The sequence below is a fragment of the Conger conger genome, chromosome 10, assembly GCF_963514075.1.
Source record: "Conger conger chromosome 10, fConCon1.1, whole genome shotgun sequence".
Lineage (NCBI taxonomy): Eukaryota > Metazoa > Chordata > Actinopteri > Anguilliformes > Congridae > Conger > Conger conger.
In genome coordinates, this window is record NC_083769.1 from 1,687,734 (window position 1) to 1,706,560 (window position 18,827).

Sequence of the window (18,827 nt, forward strand, 5' to 3'; positions counted from 1 at the left end):
GCTGTGACAGTGGTGGGGAAGCTGTTGCTAACCAGAGACTGTGAACCGGGTAGGCCTATACAGCGCTGTGTGGACCATTGTGAGTCTTCCGAACACTGGGATGTTATTTGTCATTTTCTCTATAAATATGGGTACTATTCACGTAAATCAAAGTGTTTTAGGGTCTGAGATGGTCAAAAAGCAACCCATAATCATAAACCACGTTCCTCAGAACTGCTATTGAACGTACGTTAGCTTTTGGTGGAAGCGGCCTCTTCGTGTTCGGTTCGAAACACGGTGAGTTTAGTTACACAGGGAATCTGAAGGGAACTACCAATCAGAGCCTCTGTTCTGATTTTGAATGTCTTGTTAAGTGACGTTATGGGGTGACATGGCTCTGGCAGTAAGAGCAGTCGTCTGGCAGTCGGAGGGTTGCCGGTTCGATCCCCCACCCGGGCTGTGTCGAAGTGTCCCTGAGCAAGACCCCTAACCCCCAAATGCTCCTGAAGAGCTGGTCGGCGCCTTGCATGGCAGCCAATCGCCGTTGGTGTGTGCGTGTGTGTATGAATGGGTGAATGAGAAGCATCAATTGTACAGCGCTTTGGATAAAGGCGCTATATAAATGCCAACCATTTACCATTTGCGTTATGTATTAGTTGTGTGGGTATTGTCTGGTATTGCAGTGTCATACCAATATGAGCTATTTTCGAGAGCTTGTTTGTAACTGACGTTAACATTAAAAGCTATCGTAGAACCCAAGTTTGGCATGTACTGTAGTTGCATGCGGTTTTGAAATGATTTATAAAACTATGCAATAGTGCAATGGCATTCCTTAGGATTCAAGGTTTTCCTATAGCATAATGTAGATGTAGTCCCAAAAATTATAGCTGCCGATTTCTTGCATTAACAATATCAAGCCTTATTAGATGTTTTTGAATTATTAAAGTAAACGCTTAACAGATACCTTTCATTTTAAAATGAAGAAGTAAGAGTATATTAATAAACCAATACTGCAACGTGATTCAAATGTCTACAATGTAAATTCATTTGCAAATGATTTGGGAATAATTCATGATTTCTGGAATTGGAGGGGTGATTAAAAACTGAGACCTAACTACTTTTGTTTTTGAGTGAGCTTTAAGAAATCCTCACTTGTTTTATAAGACCGGCTGGTGTGTGTGTATTTTCACAAAAAAATAAGCTTGTGTGGTTATGAATTATTTTTTATGAATGTTTCAAAGTCATGCGATGGAAAAAGGAGACGCTTGTGCATGGAGGATGAGGGAGGTTGAGGGAGGATGAGGGAGGATGAGGGAGGATGAGGGAGGATGAGGGAGAATGAGGGAGAATGAGGGAGAATGAGGGAGAATGAGGGAGAATGAGGGAGAATGAGGGAGAATGAGGGAGAATGAGGGAGGTTCAGCTCTGTTCACTTTCATTGTGTCTTCCCTTGCTATTTCTGCAGATTTGTCAGCTGCACATTCATGCGGTGAATCTGCCGTTCTATCACATCCCAAAGGTGTTCTACTGGATTCAGATCCGGTGACTGGGAAGGCCACTGAAGAACATTGAACTCATTGTCATGTTTATGAAACAAGTTTTACTTTGTGACATGGTGCATCATCATGCTGGAAGTAGCCATTAGAAGATGGGTACATTGTGGCCATGAAGGGATTTGGGGTGTGAACGTTAAACGTATAAACGGTTAACCGAAACGGATTTGTAAATGGTTACCAAAAATTGCTGACCGATAACCACATTGTTTTTCTGAAGCTGAAATGGTAAGCTCAGTTTAAAATAAATGCAGGTTCATCATATTATTGCGATTTACATTCTACACTAGCAATCTACAAGCTACAGAAATGTTACCTTTCAGTGGGCTTAAAATGCAAACGCCACAGGGAATTTAATGTTACAGTATTGGAGTTACCAAATAATTTCTGTAGCTGTTGGTTGACTTATGGCTTATTGCAGTTTGTCGTGTTAATTCGTTGACACGCAAATTCAAACTACCGGCAAACTAAACATAGCTGTCAACTGTGCGGTATCTACATATAAATGAAGCAGTATGTCATCATTAGGCTGTTTATCCATTGCATATTTAAAGCAAGAATTATCTGCTTTCAGTGAAAAATGGATCACGTTAATCTCACCACCACGATTGTCCCGCACCATATAAAATGCATTGGAAAAGTTTACCGTTACGTAAAAATATATTAAGTTGTACAGAGACCTGTACTGGCATAAAAGTAAAATCATTAGACCAGTCGCCTATGGTAAAATAGACCTGGTGTTATATCGGGCAAATTACGCGACCACAATTTTGAGTGCACAACCCCATCTGTAACCGTAGCATATTCACAGATTCCATGTCAATCAAGTCTATCAGGCAGAAGGGGGATGAAAACATGAAGAATTATAATTTTAACCAATGCATTTTAAAAATGACACATGATCGACCAGCATGCCTGGACGTGAACTACAGGGATTTAACTCCAGACGTCTGCAACTGTGAGGTTACACTGCACAATGTCAATGTAAATGTAAATCTTTAATTTGGCCACTAGGCTATTATCTGACTTACAATGTGGACACTTAACTGTTGAGATGGCCCAGAATAAATAAAAATGCAATTACACTTGTCAGTGCTCCAGTTAAAAATAATAATAAAAAGATACAACTCCTAGCAGTCATGAGCAGTATCGGTTAACCGGTTAACCATTTAAAAAATGTAACCGGTAACCGTTTACAAAAAGTGATGATTTGTCACATCCCTAGAAGGGATGCACATGGTCTGCAACAATACTCAAATAGGCTGTGGCAGTCAAGTGATGATTGATTGGTATTAATGGGCCCAAAGTGTGCCAAGAAAACATTCCCCACACCATTACACCACCGCCACCAGCCTGGACTGTTGACACAAGAGATACCTCTCCTCGTCTGGATCTCTCCATTTCCCTCGGTGATACCACACTCACACCGTCACCCAGTGCAAGGAACCTCGGCATGGTGATGGGCAGCAGACTGTCCCTTTCCGATAACATTGTGGCATTTACCTGGTCTTGCAGGTTCTTCCTATACAACATACGGAGAATCCGCCCCTTTCTCACCCCCTACTCGACCCAGCTCCTGGTCCAAGCGATGGTTCTATCCCGCCTGGACTACTGCAATTCCCTCTTGGCTGGCCTCCCAGCTTCCGCCATCAGACCCCTCCAAAGTTGCAGAATGCAGCAGCTCGTCTGGTCTTCAACCTTCCCAAATACTCACACGTCACCCCCCTGCTTACTTCCCTCCACTGGCTGCCTGTCATGGCTCGCATCAAATTCAAAACATTGGTGCTAGCCTTCCAAGCAGTTAAGGGGTCTTCCCCAGCTTATCTACAAAATATCATCAGACCCTACACCCCTGCCAGACCTCTTCGTTCAGCCTCCACAGGCCGCTTGGCACCTCCCCCTCTCCGAACCTCCACCTCACACTCACGACTACTGTCTGTTCTGGCTCCACGGTGGTGGAACAAACTCCCGCTTGAGGTCAGAACTGTAGAATCCCTCCCCACCTTCAAGCGCAAGCTGAAGACACACCTCTTCAAGCAGCACCTCTCCCCATCCCTCCCTACCTCCCTGTGAACCTTAATTGTTGTCTCTGTGACTTGCTTTGTGTATCGGTATTTTTAGTTGGCTAGGTAAGCAGTGTTTGGATAGTTAACTTTGGTCACTTTTGCTCTGTTGTTTGTTTCTTTGTTCAAAAAAAAAAATTGTTGTACAGGTAGCAGTTGAAATTGTACTTCCCTCTAGGGTCTTTCAGCGAACTTATCCCTGGTTATGGGTATGCACTTTGTTGTACGTCGCTCTGTATAAGAGCGTCTGCCAAATGCCAATAATGTAATGTAATGTAAAAGACAGGTTGGGTCCATGGATTCATGCTGTTGCCACCAAATTCTGACTACTGTAGCGGACTAGTCAAGGTTTGCAAGTGATTTCTTTAAATAGTTGGCACTAACCGACTGGCCGTAGTCCAGGGGTAGCAATAACCGACTGGCCGTAGTCCAGGGGTAGCAATAACCGACTGGCCGTAGTCTAGGGGTAGCAATAACCGACTGGCCGTAGTCCAGGGGTGGCAATAACCGACTGGCCGTAGTCTAAGGGTAGCAATAACCGACTGGCCATAGTCCAGGGGTAGCAATAACCAACTGGCCGTAGTCCAGGGGTAGCAATAACCGACTGCCCGTAGTCCAGGGGTAGCAATAACCGATTGGCCGTAGTCTAGGGGTAGCAATAACCGACTGCCCGTAGTCCAGGGGTAGCAATAACTGACTGCCCGTAGTCCAGGGGTAGCAATAACCGACTGGCCGTAGTCTAGGGGTAGCAATAACCGACTGGCCGTAGTCCCGGGGTAGCAATAACTGACTGCCCGTAGTCCAGGGGTAGCAATAACTGACTGCCCGTAGTCCAGGGGTAGCAATAACCGACTGGCCGTAGTCTAGGGGTAGCAATAACCGACTGCCCATAGTCCCGGGGTAGCAATAACTGACTGCCCGTAGTCCAGGGGTAGCAATAAGCGACTGGCCGTAGTCCAGGGGTAGCAATAACCGACTGGCCGTAGTCTAGGCGTAGCAATAACCGACTGGCGGTAGTCCAGGGGTAGCTCCTCTCCCACAGCACCACCCACAGCTAGGCTACAGGGTGGACCAGGTAGTTTACATTCGCTGATCGCTTGACAGAAGTAGAAACCAACAGGGTCTTCTGCTGTTGCAGCCTATCCACCTCAGGGTTGGAGATGTTATTTGAGTTACCGTAGTTACCGTAGCCTTTCTGTCAGCTTGAACCAGTCTGGCCATTCTCCGTTGACCTCTCTCATTAACAAGGCATTTCTGTCTGCAGAATTGCCACTGATGTTTTTTGTTTTTCACACCATTCTGAGTAAACACTAGGGACTGTTGTGTGTGAAAATCCCTGTTATAGAAATACAGCCTGTCTGGCTCCAACAATCATGCCACAGTCAAAGTCACTGAGATCCCATATTTTCCCTCATTCCTCATTCATTCTGAACATTAACAGAAGCTCCTGAGAAGTATCTGCATGATTTTATTTTATCATGCCACATGCTTGGCTAATTAGATAATTGCATGAATAAATGGGTGTTGCATGAAGTGCTCAGTGAGGGTGTATGGTTCGTGGACAAAACTCAACATACCACCCAGATGAATCGTTTTGAGGTTGAGATAAAAAGATGAACACGAGAAAAGAGTTCAGAATTTCGGCTTTTATTTCCTGGTATTTACACTTAGATGTGTTAAATACCTTTGGTATCAGACCAAAAGTATTGGAACAGAGAGTATTTAAGTAAATACTTAAATAACACTTACTATTTGCTGGCATATCCCTTGCTTGTAATAACTGCATCAAGCCTGCACCAAACTGTTGCATTCTTCTTTTGTGATGCTTTTACTATATCCTCTTTCAGTTGATGTTTGTTGGTTTTTCACTTGAATCTCCTCTTCAGGGGGTGAAATGCCTCCTCAATTCATTGGGTTAAGGTCTGGCGATTGAATTTGCCAGTCTAAAACATTTTCTCCCTCATGAAGTCCTTTGTTGTGTTGACAGTTTGTTGTCTTGCTGCATGGTGAAGTTCCTCCCAATTAGTTTGGACGCCATTCAAGCCCAAGCCATGACACTTCCTCCACTGTGCTTCATGGATGAGCTTGTATGTTTTAATCAGTTAATCAGTCCATAAAACCTTGTTCCAGAACTTCATTGGCTCATCTCTGTACATCTTTGCAAATTGTAATCTCGCTTTCCGATAAGTGGTTTGCATCTTGTGGTATAGCCTCTATATTGCTGCTCTCTAAGTCTTCTTTAAACATTTGATTGAGATACCTTCCCTGTGGAGATTGAAGAAAACCCCCGAAACATCAGTCAGTGAAATCACAAACATAGTTCCCACAATGTTTCTGTCATGAACTGCAGTTGTTTTCCTTGGTCGAGCTGTTCGATGTCTGTTGCTCAGTATGCCAGCGGTTTCTTTCTTTTTAAGGACATTCCACGTTGTACAAGCTATCCCCAATGCTTGTGCAATGGCTCTGATTAATTTTCCCCCTCTTTTCTAATCTTCAAAATGGCTTGCTTTTATCCCAAAGACAGTTATCTGGTCTTCATGTTGGTTTATCTTTTCTTATAAAGAAACATCTTTTCTAGGCTAAGACCAAGAACTTAAATTCAGAAGTATTGATTGTAATTAAACCAATCAATCTAACAGGACCCATCTTGGCAACAAGAAACACCTGTCAGTTACATGGTCCAATACTTTTGTTGACCTAAAAATTGGGTGGTTTAACAGATCTAGATAAAATTCTGTCTACAGTGCATGCTCCAGCTCTTCAGACAACAGGGGAGGTTATGTTACAAGTTGTTTAACAGGGTTGGAATTTGTTTACAAGGGGTATGTAATGCAACAATCTGAACTATTATTCACTCTGTATTAAATATTTTCTTGCAAATTCATTGTGCATGCAAACAATACCACATCATATGTTACAACAGTTTTATTTATTTTTAAAAGTACATTATTTTAAAAAGTACATCTTCAATACCACACTCGTGGCACATAGACTGATTACTCTTCCAAAGGTTTGGGGTCCTCAGACATACTCACGAAATCCCAGAAATGTCTCTTGACATCTATCATATTTTTTTGTTTACGGTGTCCATATCTATTCGTATCATTTCAGGGAGTTTCTCTCTGACACCTCTGTGATCTCTAGGACATCAATGGCCTCCTGAATCTTGAACCCTATGGTAGCGAGAGCATCCGACATTAGATCTGCCAACCAAGGCATTGTTAGATCTTCTCAGTTTCTCTACATTTGGGTAAAGTATAGTGCTGCAGATACAGCTGTGTTCCCATGATCATGCCAGCCAAACGTGATTCTCTCAGATAATGCCAGCCAAACGTGATTCTCTCAGATCATGCCAGCCAAACGTGATTCGCTCAGATAATGCCAGCCAAATGTGATTCTCTTAGATAATGCCAGCCAAACGTGATTCTCTCAGATAATGCCAGCCAAACGTGATTCTCTCAGATCATGCCAGCCAAACGTGATTCGCTCAGATAATGCCAGCCAAATGTGATTCTCTTAGATAATGCCAGCCAAACGTGATTCTCTCAGATAATGCCAGCCAAACGTGATTCTCTCAGATAATGCCAGCCAAACGTGATTCTCTCAGATCATGCCAGCCAAGCGTGATTCGCTCAGATAATGCCAGCCAAATGTGATTCTCTTAGATAATGCCAGCCAAACGTGATTCTCTCAGATAATGCCAGCCAAACGTGATTCTCTCAGATAATGCCAGCCAAACGTGATTCTCTCAGATAATGCCAGCCAAACGTGATTCTCTCAGATCATCCTGAATAATGTGTTCAATTCAATTCAATTTTACTTGTATGGTGCTTTTTACAATACAAGACTGTCACAAAGCAGCTTTACAGAGAACCCAGGCCTCAGACCCCCTCAGAGCAAGCCAAGGGTGACAGTGGCAAGGGAAATCTCCCTGACTAACGGGAAGAAAGGAGGGGAGCCCATCTGCTTATGGATGGCACTGGGCAAACAGTGAGTTTCACAGCAGTGTCATACAGTACTGTGCAAATGTTTTATGCAGGTGTGAAGAAATGCTGTAAAATGAGAATGCTTTCCAAAATAGAAATATAAATGGGTTTTTTTTAATCAATTAACAAAATGCATGAACAGAAGAAGTCTAAATCAAATCACTATTTGGTGTGGCCACCCTTTGCCTTCAAAACAGCATCAATTCTTCTAGGTATGCTTGCGCAGTTTTTGAAGGAACTCAGCAGGTAGGTTGTTCCAAACATCTTGGAGAACTAGTTGATGAGTCAAAATGAGTTAACAATGAGTATGTCTGAGGAGCCCATACCTTTGGAAGAGTAATCAGTCTATGTGCACGAGTGTGGTATTGTAGATGTACTTTTTTAAAATAATGTACTTTTAAAAATAAATAAAACTGTGGTAACATATGTAGTATTGTTTGCATGCACAATGAATTTGCAAGACTTAAAAAGAAAAAAAGATTTAATACAGAGTGAATAATAGTTCAGATACAACAGACAAAAAAGTATCAAACCTTTCGTCATTTCATTTCTGCATTGTTTTTGAAGACAACCATTACATACCCCTTGTAAACAAATTCCAACCCTATTGTCTGAAGAGCTGGAGGAATGCACTGTAGACAGCACTTTATCTAAATCTGTTAAACAACTTGTAACACATTACCTTTTGGATCAGACCACCCAATTTAGCCAGCCTCAAATGCTTCTGTCTCTTCATGTAATCCCAGACAGACTCGATGATGTTGAGATCAGGGCTCTGTGGGCGCCATACCATCACTTCCAGGTCTCCTTGTTCTTCTTTACGCTGAAGATAGTTCTTGATGACACTGGCTGTATGTTTGGGGTCATTGTCCTGTTGCAGAATAAATTTGGGGCCAATCAGATGCCTCCCTGATGATATTGCATGATGGATAAGTATGCCTGTACTTCTCAGCATTGAGGAGACCATTAATTCTGACCAAATCCCAACTTGCAAGGAACCTCCAGCATGCTTCACTGTTGCCTGCAGACACTCATTCTTGTACCACTCTCCAGCCCTTTGGTGAACAAACTGCCTTCTGCTACAGCCAAATATTTAACATTTTGACTCATCAGTCCAGAGAACCTGCTGCCATTTTTCTGCAGCCCAGTTCCTGTGTTTTTGTGCATAGTTGAATCGCTTGGCCTTGTTTCCACATCGGAAGTATGGCTTTTTGGCCATGAAGACCACTTCTGACCAGACTTCTCCACACAGGAGATGGTGTATCTGGGTCCCAATTCTGAGCTGATGGCACTGCTGGACATCATTCGATTGCGAAGGGAAATGAGCATGATGTGTCTTTCATCTGTTTCCTTGGCTGACCACTGCGTCTACGCTCTTCAACATTGCCCGTTTCTTTGTGCTTCTTCAACAGAGCTTGGACAGCACATCTGGAAGCCCCTGTCTGCCTTGAAATTTCTGCCTGGGAGAGACCTTGCTGATGCAGTATAACTACCTTGTGTCTTGTTGCTGTGCTCAGTCTTGCCATGGTGTATGACTTCTGACATTAAAGTGTCTTCTGCATCCTCACCTTGGAAGCAGAGTTTGGCTGTTCCTCACCCAGTTTTAACCCTCCTACACAGCTGTTCCTGTTTCAGTTAATGATTGTGTTTCAACCTACATATTAAATTGATGATCATTAGCTTCTGTTTGATATAATTGGTTAATCACACATCTGGGTGATTCTCACGAATTTAGACTTATGAGGTGTCATGAAGCATTTTTATGATAAAAGTTAATGCTATCAAAATAATAAGGATAACATTATAAACATCTCTTAATTTACTATTTTGCTCATGATTCTAAATGACCATCATACATACACATTTTGTTGTTTTTTTCACATTTAAGGGGAAATTTCTCATTACTGCAACATGTCCATAACTGGATTTGGGTTCTATGAGATGGAAATATTAGTAATTAAGAAAGATAAAAAAGAATAAATTTCAGTGCATGTTATACTATAAAAAGTTACAGTGAAGAAACGTGATATTTGGTGATCATTGGTAAATGTAGTGTCCAAGACCAATTTTCTCATTCTCCACAACAATTTTCAGTCATTGTTTAAGTCCTCAAGGAACTTACATTTTCAAGGAATTTTGTTGGAGGGGACAGTATTGACTGTGACACTCAAGATGGCTACCAGGTAAACAGTTCATTTTTTATCTCTCCAGATAACTGAAGTTTTGAAGTTTTAAAAAATGTTGCTGTTTTTATTTTTTGATTATTATATACCCTATTATGGTCTAAATACAAACAGTGAAGAAACGTTGAGCTAGCCCTCATGGTGATTCCACAGTTAGCAAAAACGCTCAAGGTCACTCATCCACCGCAACACCATTATCATTCACCGCAACAATTGAGGGCCTGTTGCGGTGGAGAGACTCAATGTTTCGGTAATGAGAAGCAGACTAATGAACAGATTGTGTTACAACCCAGCTATTACAACCTAGCCAGCAGGGGTCGCTAATTTTCCATTTTTATGTAGTGCTTCCACAAGAAACTGAATGCAGGGAAGGCGACCTACTCTAATTTGTCTGATTAAATAGTTTTACAGTAATACAATCTATTTCTATCTTTCTGTATTTCTGTCTTTGTCAGGGTTGGAGGTAGTACTGGTTGTGGCCACCAGGGGGGCTTATTACTTTCACCTGGTGGTCATTAGTGCTTACTTGATGTCTACCTCCTGAAGGTATTTAAAGCCCTCATTTCCCCTCAGTCTTCGCTTCGGTGTCGCTGTTCACTCTGCCACCTAAGCCGGTATTTAGCACATGGTAGACTCAGCATCTAACGAGTCAGGTATTGTGCTGGTTCTAGATTCGCATTGTGTTCAGAAAAGGTAAGGAAGGGGTCTGCGTGCTAGTGTGTGTACACTGCGACCCTTTTGGTTCTTTTGTTCTTTGTTTCTTTTTATTTTCGGCTCGTGTGAGTCCGTGGGTGAGGGACGTTGTCCCCGGTATTTTGTATTTTGATTTGTGTGTTATCTCTGAGCTGCGACTCCTGAATCTTTATTTTTGTTCGCCCAGTCTTTTATACTGGGTTGTACTTTTATTTTGGGTTTTCCCCGGTCCGGGGGAGGAGTGCTAGCCTTTACGCACTCATTTTTGGTTTGTGATTTTCGCCCTGGTTTTGTAGGGTAGTTCTTATTTTCAGAGCCGTTACTTGGGGCTCTTCCTTTTATTTGTGGGGAGTTGTCTCCGAGTTCAGAGCTGTCTCCTCTACCCTCTAATGGTATCTTAGTGGCGGGCATGTTTGTGTGTCCGCTTACAAGGGATTACCCCTTAGTCGCACCTGGCTCTCCGCACCTCCTCAACCTCACAGTCTTATGTTACATTCAAGTATGGCATTTTGTTGCAGGCAAGCATCAGTTGAAAAGAAAAGGGCATCAGCGAAAGACTGGCTGGCAAAGCATAGGGCAGCAATATACAGCGATCCTGAGTTACTTGAGGAATACAGAAGAAAAGAGAGAGAGGTTAGGGGAAAGGGTGATAATAGGGAAAAATGTAACTTGGATTCATTGTTTTGATCAACACTTGCACTCACACTCTCACACAGACACGCGTACACACACAGACACACACTTAAACACCGTACACACACACACAAACTTGTGTACATACACACTGATGTTGACATGCAAACGTGAAGGCATCCACATACACACACTTTCACAGACAAACACACATCACACACAGAGATGCATGCCCACACACTCAGGCACACAGATACATGTGCAGCACGCGCGCGCACACACACGCACACACACACACACACACACACACACACACCTATGAACAATTGTGTGCAATTTTGATCATAGTCCAAAGTTTGGTATTTATGTCATTCACTTTTTCCCTTTTCCAGGTATCGGAAACGTATGGAAACTTAAGACTACTCAGGATCTCACAAGTAGACAGCACAAGAGAAAAAAAAAGCAATGGAGGAAAAATTCAGCAAAATACTACAGAAAGAAAAAGCAAGAGCAAGCACTTCTCGATCTAACCCCAGATTCTTCAGTAAGCGAGGCAATTGAGGAAACCAACAGACAGGAACTGGACACAAATAATGAAAATCTGAACAAACACCAGCAGAAGAAAGTTAAGACCTAACAGGGCCAATGGAGGCATCCACCCCCCAGAGAACACGGCCAGTAATTAAAAAAAGAGAGCGGGCATCAAAGCTTGTGGGCAAATTAAGAGCAAAGCTAAGATATGCTGAAGAGAAATGTGTGGCAAAGACAGCAGAACTGCTGAAACTTAACAGAAAAATGAGAAGGCTGATGGCCAATAGACCAAAAAGAACAATGCCAAGGCTACCAGCAAAGATTTTGCATAGGGTCAGAATCAGAGAGGCTAAAAAGGGACTGCCGATCAATAGCAAGCGGAAACAACTTGGCAAGATTGTGAGCATCTTCCTACATCGGGATGATGTCTCAACTGTCATAAATGGCAAGGCTGGAGAGATTAGTCGCAAGGGACACATCTACCGAAAAAGAGCACTCACAGACACCTTGGCAAAACACCGACGATTCCTTACTGAACATCCTGAGCAAACTGTGTCCAAAGCTCAGTTTTTTAGATTGAGGCCATTTTGGATTGTTTGGCCTAAAGTCACAGACAGAGAGACGTGTGCCTGTAAAATGCACGAGAACATCAACCTAAAAATAAAAAGGCTGCAACAACTGGGAATCATTGAACCATCAAGCCCCGAGGATCTTGTGCAGTCCAGTGTGTGTGACACAGGTAACATGTCCTGTATGTATGGCAGATGTCAACAATGCAACGAAAAGACCTTTCCCACACCCTTAGATCCTCTCACTCAGGGCAACATTGTCATCTGGCAAGAGTGGATTACAAGGTCTGTCATGGCAACAAAGACCCTCAAGAATGGATCTACAGAGGAAAGGGAGACGAAGAAAATGTTTCTTGAAAATAGGACCTCATCCATTGAGCGGTTGTTGGCCCTAACTACAGAACACCTTCCATCTTTTGCTATTCACGTGTTTAATGTCAAGCACCAATATCTGACATTAAAAGCAATGAAAGATACCCTAACAGATGATGCTGTCCCTGTGCATATTGATTACAGTGAAAATTACAGCTGCAAATATTCTAAAGAGATCAAGGACACCCATTTCGGCTCGGGTTACCCTCCACACCGGGGTACTCTATCTAAGTAGGGGCAGAGTGGAAGCCTTCGCATCCCTCTCAGCCTGCCTACAGCATGATGCGGTAGCAACATGGGCTCATCTTGACCCAGTGTTGAGGTACATTAGGGACAAGTATCCTGAAGCCCGCAACCTACACTTTATTTCAGATGGCCCAACCTCCCAGTATAGGAATAAGTCCGCTTTTTACCTAGCCTCCACTGTGCCCTTCATACATGGATTTAAATGGGTGACCTGGAATTACACTGAGGCATCGCATGGAAAAGGTGCACCAGATGGGGCAGGTGGGGCTTTGAAGAATCTTGCAGACAGAATTGTGCCTTATGGGACCAGTATTCCAAACGCAGATTCCCTATATGATCAACTGAAGACCAATTCATCAGTGACTCTGTTCAAAGTGTCAGAGGAGAGGATAAAGGCCAGCAGTGAATTGGTTCCATAAATAAGATAAGCATAAGATTGTATGTTGTACTGTGATGATTTTGATAAATGAGAAAATGAAACACTGTTTATGAAATAAATATTCTTTTAAAAATGGTATGTGTTTTAAATATGTCAAATATGGTTAGGTATCAGAACCATTGTGTACAGTGAATGTAAATCTCATGTGAATCTCTTTTCCGAAATATTGATCCTATGTATATACATATTATACAACACTACTTATTTAATGCCTGCTACATAAAAAATGTGTAAATTGTCTTTTAGCAAAGCAATTAAATAAACAAAATTGTTTCGGTAATGAGAGTTAATAAGGAAATTACAAAAAATTGTAAATATGAAAAATTAATAGTTATACATAGCTTTGAGCACAGTACTGTATATAATATGTAAATAAATAAAATAAAATTAATACATTAAATCTCCACCTTTGCAATGTTTTTGGAATTAAAATCTATTATGGATTTGGTTCTCTGGATTATTGCTGGTAAATAGGGTCAATGAGCTAGTGCTGGAAGCATGGAGATTGTGTCACGTTTCAAGCTTGTCATATTTCATGTTTAGTTATTGTCTTAGTTACGTTATTGTCAGGTATTATGTTAGACTAGTCTCACCACGTTTTTATGTTTTATTTCTTTTTTTTTAATCATGGTTTTTTAATAAAATTTTCTTGAACACATTCAAAACAATACAACAGGAAATCCCTCAACCCACCCAAATCCCTCCCTCCCCTCCCAAGCACACATCAATCAACAAGAAATAAATAAACAATATAAAAAATAATAATAATAAGAATAAAAAAAAAATTAAATTAAATAAAATAAAATTAAATTAAATTAAATTAAATTAAATTAAATTAAATTAAATTAAATTAAATTAAAAATATATAAAAATAAAAAAAAGAGGGGGGGTACCACACTCAATGGGATATGTATTAGGGGGAGGGCTGCTCAGCCATTAGGGGCAGAATCAGTTAGGAGTGACCGGGCGTGATCTCGAAGAGGCTGCCAGATCTTATCAAACTTGGGGCCGGTTCTGTGTAAGAAATGTTTAATTTTTTCCACTTTCATAAAATAAAGGGTATCTTTGACCCATTGTGAATGGGATGGGGGATGGGGGCCTTTCCAACGCATCAGGATGGCCCGCCTAGCTAACAGTGTAAGGAAGGCCACAAAACCAACAAAGTGGGAAGAGAGAGTGGCCCGTGGGCAAGACACCAAATAAGCCAATCAGAGGAGAAGGGCGAATGTCGACCGAGGTAATAGTTGAGATAGAATCAAAAACGGATTTCCAATTAATTTGAACAGACCCAAATAATTTTTGGTTACTCTCACACCTAGATATTTAAAGTATTCCTGGGATGTCTTAAAGGGCAATTTTGAAAGGGGGTAGGCTACAGCTGCAGCATTAATGGGCATGAGTTCGCTTTTGTTATAGTTCAACTTATAGCCCGAAATCCGACCAAATTCCCCTAACAAGGCCAACACTGGAGGAATAGATCTGTCTGGGTTGGATATATACAGCAGGAGTCAGCGTACAGGGACAGCTTGTATTCAAGACCTCCCCTTGAGATGCCTGTCATCTGGCTGGCCCTTAGGGCGATCGCTAGGGGCTCGATAGCAAGGGCGAACAGCAACGGCGATAGGGGACAGCCCTGCCGAGTCCCCCGTTCAAGGGGGAAGTAATTGTTATTCGTGCGGACGCAAGCAAGTGGGGATGTATATAAAAGTTGGATCCATGAAATAATATTATTTCCAAACCCAAATCTTTTTAGCGTATAAAACAAATAGGGCCATTCCACCCAGTCAAATGCCTTCTCGGCATCCATTGAGATAACCAGTTCCGGGGTGACGGAGGACGGGGCGGAGCACAGTATATTGAGTAGCCGCCGAATGTTGTGGAAAGAGTTTAACGAAACCAGTTTGGTCTGTGGAGATAATATTTGGCAGGATAGACTCTAACCGTTTCACCAGCATCTTGGCCAGAAGCTTAACGTCCGCACAAAGTAACGAGATAGGGCGAAAACTGCTACAGGAGAGGGGATCTTTATCCTTTTTCAGAATGAGAGAAATGATCGCCAGTCGTAGTGTAAGAGGGAGTATGCCAGACTGTAGACTCATTGAACATGCTTAGTATCAGAGGGCATAATTTGTCAGCAAAAATGTTTAGAAATTCAGAGGGAAAGCCGTCCGGGCCTGGACTCTTCCCGTTCTGCATGGACATTAAAGCACTTTCACCTCTCCCACTGTGACAGGGCAATCCTCTCCCACTGTGACAGGGCAATCCTCTCCCACTGTGACAGGGCAATCCTCTCCCACTGTGACAGGGCAATCCTCTCCCACTGTTACAGGACAATCCTCTCCCACTGTGACAGGGCAATCCTCTCCCACTGTAACAAGGCAATCCTCTCCCACTGTGACAGGGAAATCTAACCAAGCTGCCTCTCCCACTGTGACAAAGCAATCTAACCTAGCTGCCTCTCCCACTGTGACAGGGCAATCTAACCTAGATGCCTCTCCCACTGTGACAGGGCAATCTAACCTTGCTGCCTCTCCCACTGTGACAGGGCAATCTAACCTAGCTGCCTCTCCCACTGTGACAGGGCAATCCTTTCCCACTGTGACAGGGCAATCTAACCAAGCTGCCTCTCCCACTGTGACAGGGCAATGTAACCTAGCTGCCTCTCCCACTGTGACAGGGCAATCTAACCTAGATGCCTCTCCCACTGTGACAGGGCAATCTGACCTAGCTGCCTCTCCCACTGTGACAGGGCAATCCTCTCCCACTGTGACAGGGCAATCTAACCAAGCTGCCTCTCCCACTGTGACAAAGCAATCTAACCTAGCTGCCTCTCCCACTGTGACAGGGCAATCTAACCTAGATGCCTCTCCCACTGTGACAGGGCAATCTAACCTTGCTGCCTCTCCCACTGTGACAGGGCAATCTAACCTAGCTGCCTCTCCCACTGTGACAGGGCAATCCTTTCCCACTGTGACAGGGCAATCTAACCAAGCTGCCTCTCCCACTGTGACAGGGCAATCTAACCTAGCTGCCTCTCCCACCGTGACAGGACAATCTAACCTAGATGCCTCTCCCACTGTGACAGGGCAATCTAACCTTGCTGCCTCTCCCACTGTGACAGGGCTATCTAACGTAGCTGCCTCTCCCACTGTGACAGGGCAATCTAACCAAGCTGCCTCTCCCACTGTCACAGGGCAAACTAACCTAGATGCCTCTCCCACTGTGACAGGGCAATCTAACCTAGATGCCTCTCCCACTGTGACAGGGCAATCAAACCTAGCTGCCTCTCCCACTGTGACAGGGCAATCTAACCTAGCTGCCTCTCCCACTGTGAATGGGCAATCTAACCAAGCTGCCTCTCCCACTGTGACAGGGCAATCTAACCTAGCTGCCTCTCCCACTGTGACAGGGCAATCCAACCTAGCTGCCTCTCCCACTGTGACAGGGCAATCTAACCTAGCTGCCTCTCCCACTGTGACAGGGCAATCTAACCTAGCTGCCTCTCCCACTGTGACAGGGCAGTTTAACCTAGCTTCCTCTCCCACTGTGACAGGGCAATCTAAACTAGCTGCCTCTCCCACTGTGACAGGGCAATCTAACCTAGCTGCCTCTCCCAATGTGACAGGGCAATCCTCTCCCACTGTGACAGGGCAATCCTCTCCCACTGTGACAGGGCAATCTAACCTAGCTGCCTCTCCCACTGTGACAGGGCAATCTGACCTAGCTGCCTCTCCCACTGTGACAGGGCAATGTAACCTAGCTGCCTCTCCCACTGTGACAGGGCAATCTAACCTAGCTGCCTGTCCGACTGTGACAGGGCAATCTAACCAAGCTGCCTCTCTCACTGTAACAGGGCAATCTAACCAAGCTGCCTCTCCCACTGTGACAGGGCAATCTAACCTAGCTGCCTCTCCAACTGAGACAGGGCAATCTAACCTAGCTGCCTCTCCCACTGTGACAGGGCGATCTAACCTAGCTGCCTCTCTCACTGTAACAGGGCAATCTAACCAAGCTGCCTCTCCCACTGTGACAGGGCAATCTAACCTAGCTGCCTCTCAAACTGAGACAGGGCAATCTAACCTAGCTGCCTCTCCCACCGTGACAGGACAATCTAACCTAGATGCCTCTCCCACTGTGACAGGGCAATCTAACCTTGCTGCCTCTCCCACTGTGACAGGGCTATCTAACGTAGCTGCCTCTCCCACTGTGACAGGGCAATCTAACCTAGCTGCCTCTCCTACTGTCACAGGGCAAACTAACCTAGATGCCTCTCCCACTGTGACAGGGCAATCTAACCTAGATGCCTCTCCCACTGTGACAGGGCAATCAAACCTAGCTGCCTCTCCCACTGTGACAGGGCAATCTAACCTAGCTGCCTCTCCCACTGTGAATGGGCAATCTAACCAAGCTGCCTCTCCCACTGTGACAGCGCAATCTAACCTAGCTGCCTCTCCCACTGTGACAGGGCAATCTAAACTAGCTGCCTCTCCCACTGTGACAGGGCAATCTAACCTAGCTGCCTCTCCCACTGTGACAGGGCAATCTAACCTAGCTGCCTCTCCCACTGTGACAGGGCAGTTTAACCTAGCTTCCTCTCCCACTGTGACAGGGCAATCTAAACTAGCTGCCTCTCCCACTGTGACAGGGCAATCTAAACTAGCTGCCTCTCCCAATGTGACAGGGCAATCCTCTCCCACTGTGGCAGGGCAATCCTCTCCCAGTGTGACAGGGCAATCTAACCTAGCTGCCTCTCCCACTGTGACAGGGCAATCTGACCTAGCTGCCTCTCCCACTGTGACAGGGCAATGTAACCTAGCTGCCTCTCCCACTGTGACAGGGCAATCTAACCTAGCTGCCTGTCCGACTGTGACAGGGCAATCTAACCTAGCTGCCTCTCTCACTGTAACAGGGCAATCTAACCTAGCTGCCTCTCCCACTGTGACAGGGCGATCTAACCAAGCTGCCTCTCCCACTGTGACAGGCCGATCTAACCTAGCTGCCTCTCCCACTGTTACAGAGCAATCTAACGTAGATGCCTCTCCCACTGTGACAGGGCAATCTAACCTAGCTGCCTCTCCCACTGTGACAGGGCAATCTAACCTAGATGCCTCTCCCACTGTGACAGGGCAATCTAACCTAGCTGCCTCTCCCACTCTTGACAGGGCAATCTAACCTACCTGCCTCTCCCACTGTGACCGGGCAATCCTCTCCCACTGTGACAGGACAATCCTCTCCCACTGTGACAGGGCAATCCTCTCCCAATGTGACAGGGCAATCTAACCTAGATGCCTCTCCCACTGTGACAGGGCAATCTAAACTAGCTGCCTCTCCCACTGTGACAGGGCAATCTAACCTAGCTGCCTCTCCCACTGTGACAGGGCAATCTAACCTAGATGCCTCTCCCACTGTGACAGGGCAATATAACCTTGCTGCCTCTCCCACTGTGACAGGGCAATCTAACCTAGCTGCCTCTCCCACTGTGACAGGGCAATCTAACCTAGCTGCCTCTCCCACCGTGACAGGACAATCTAACCTAGATGCCTCTCCCACTGTGACAGGGCAATCCTTTCCCACTGTGAC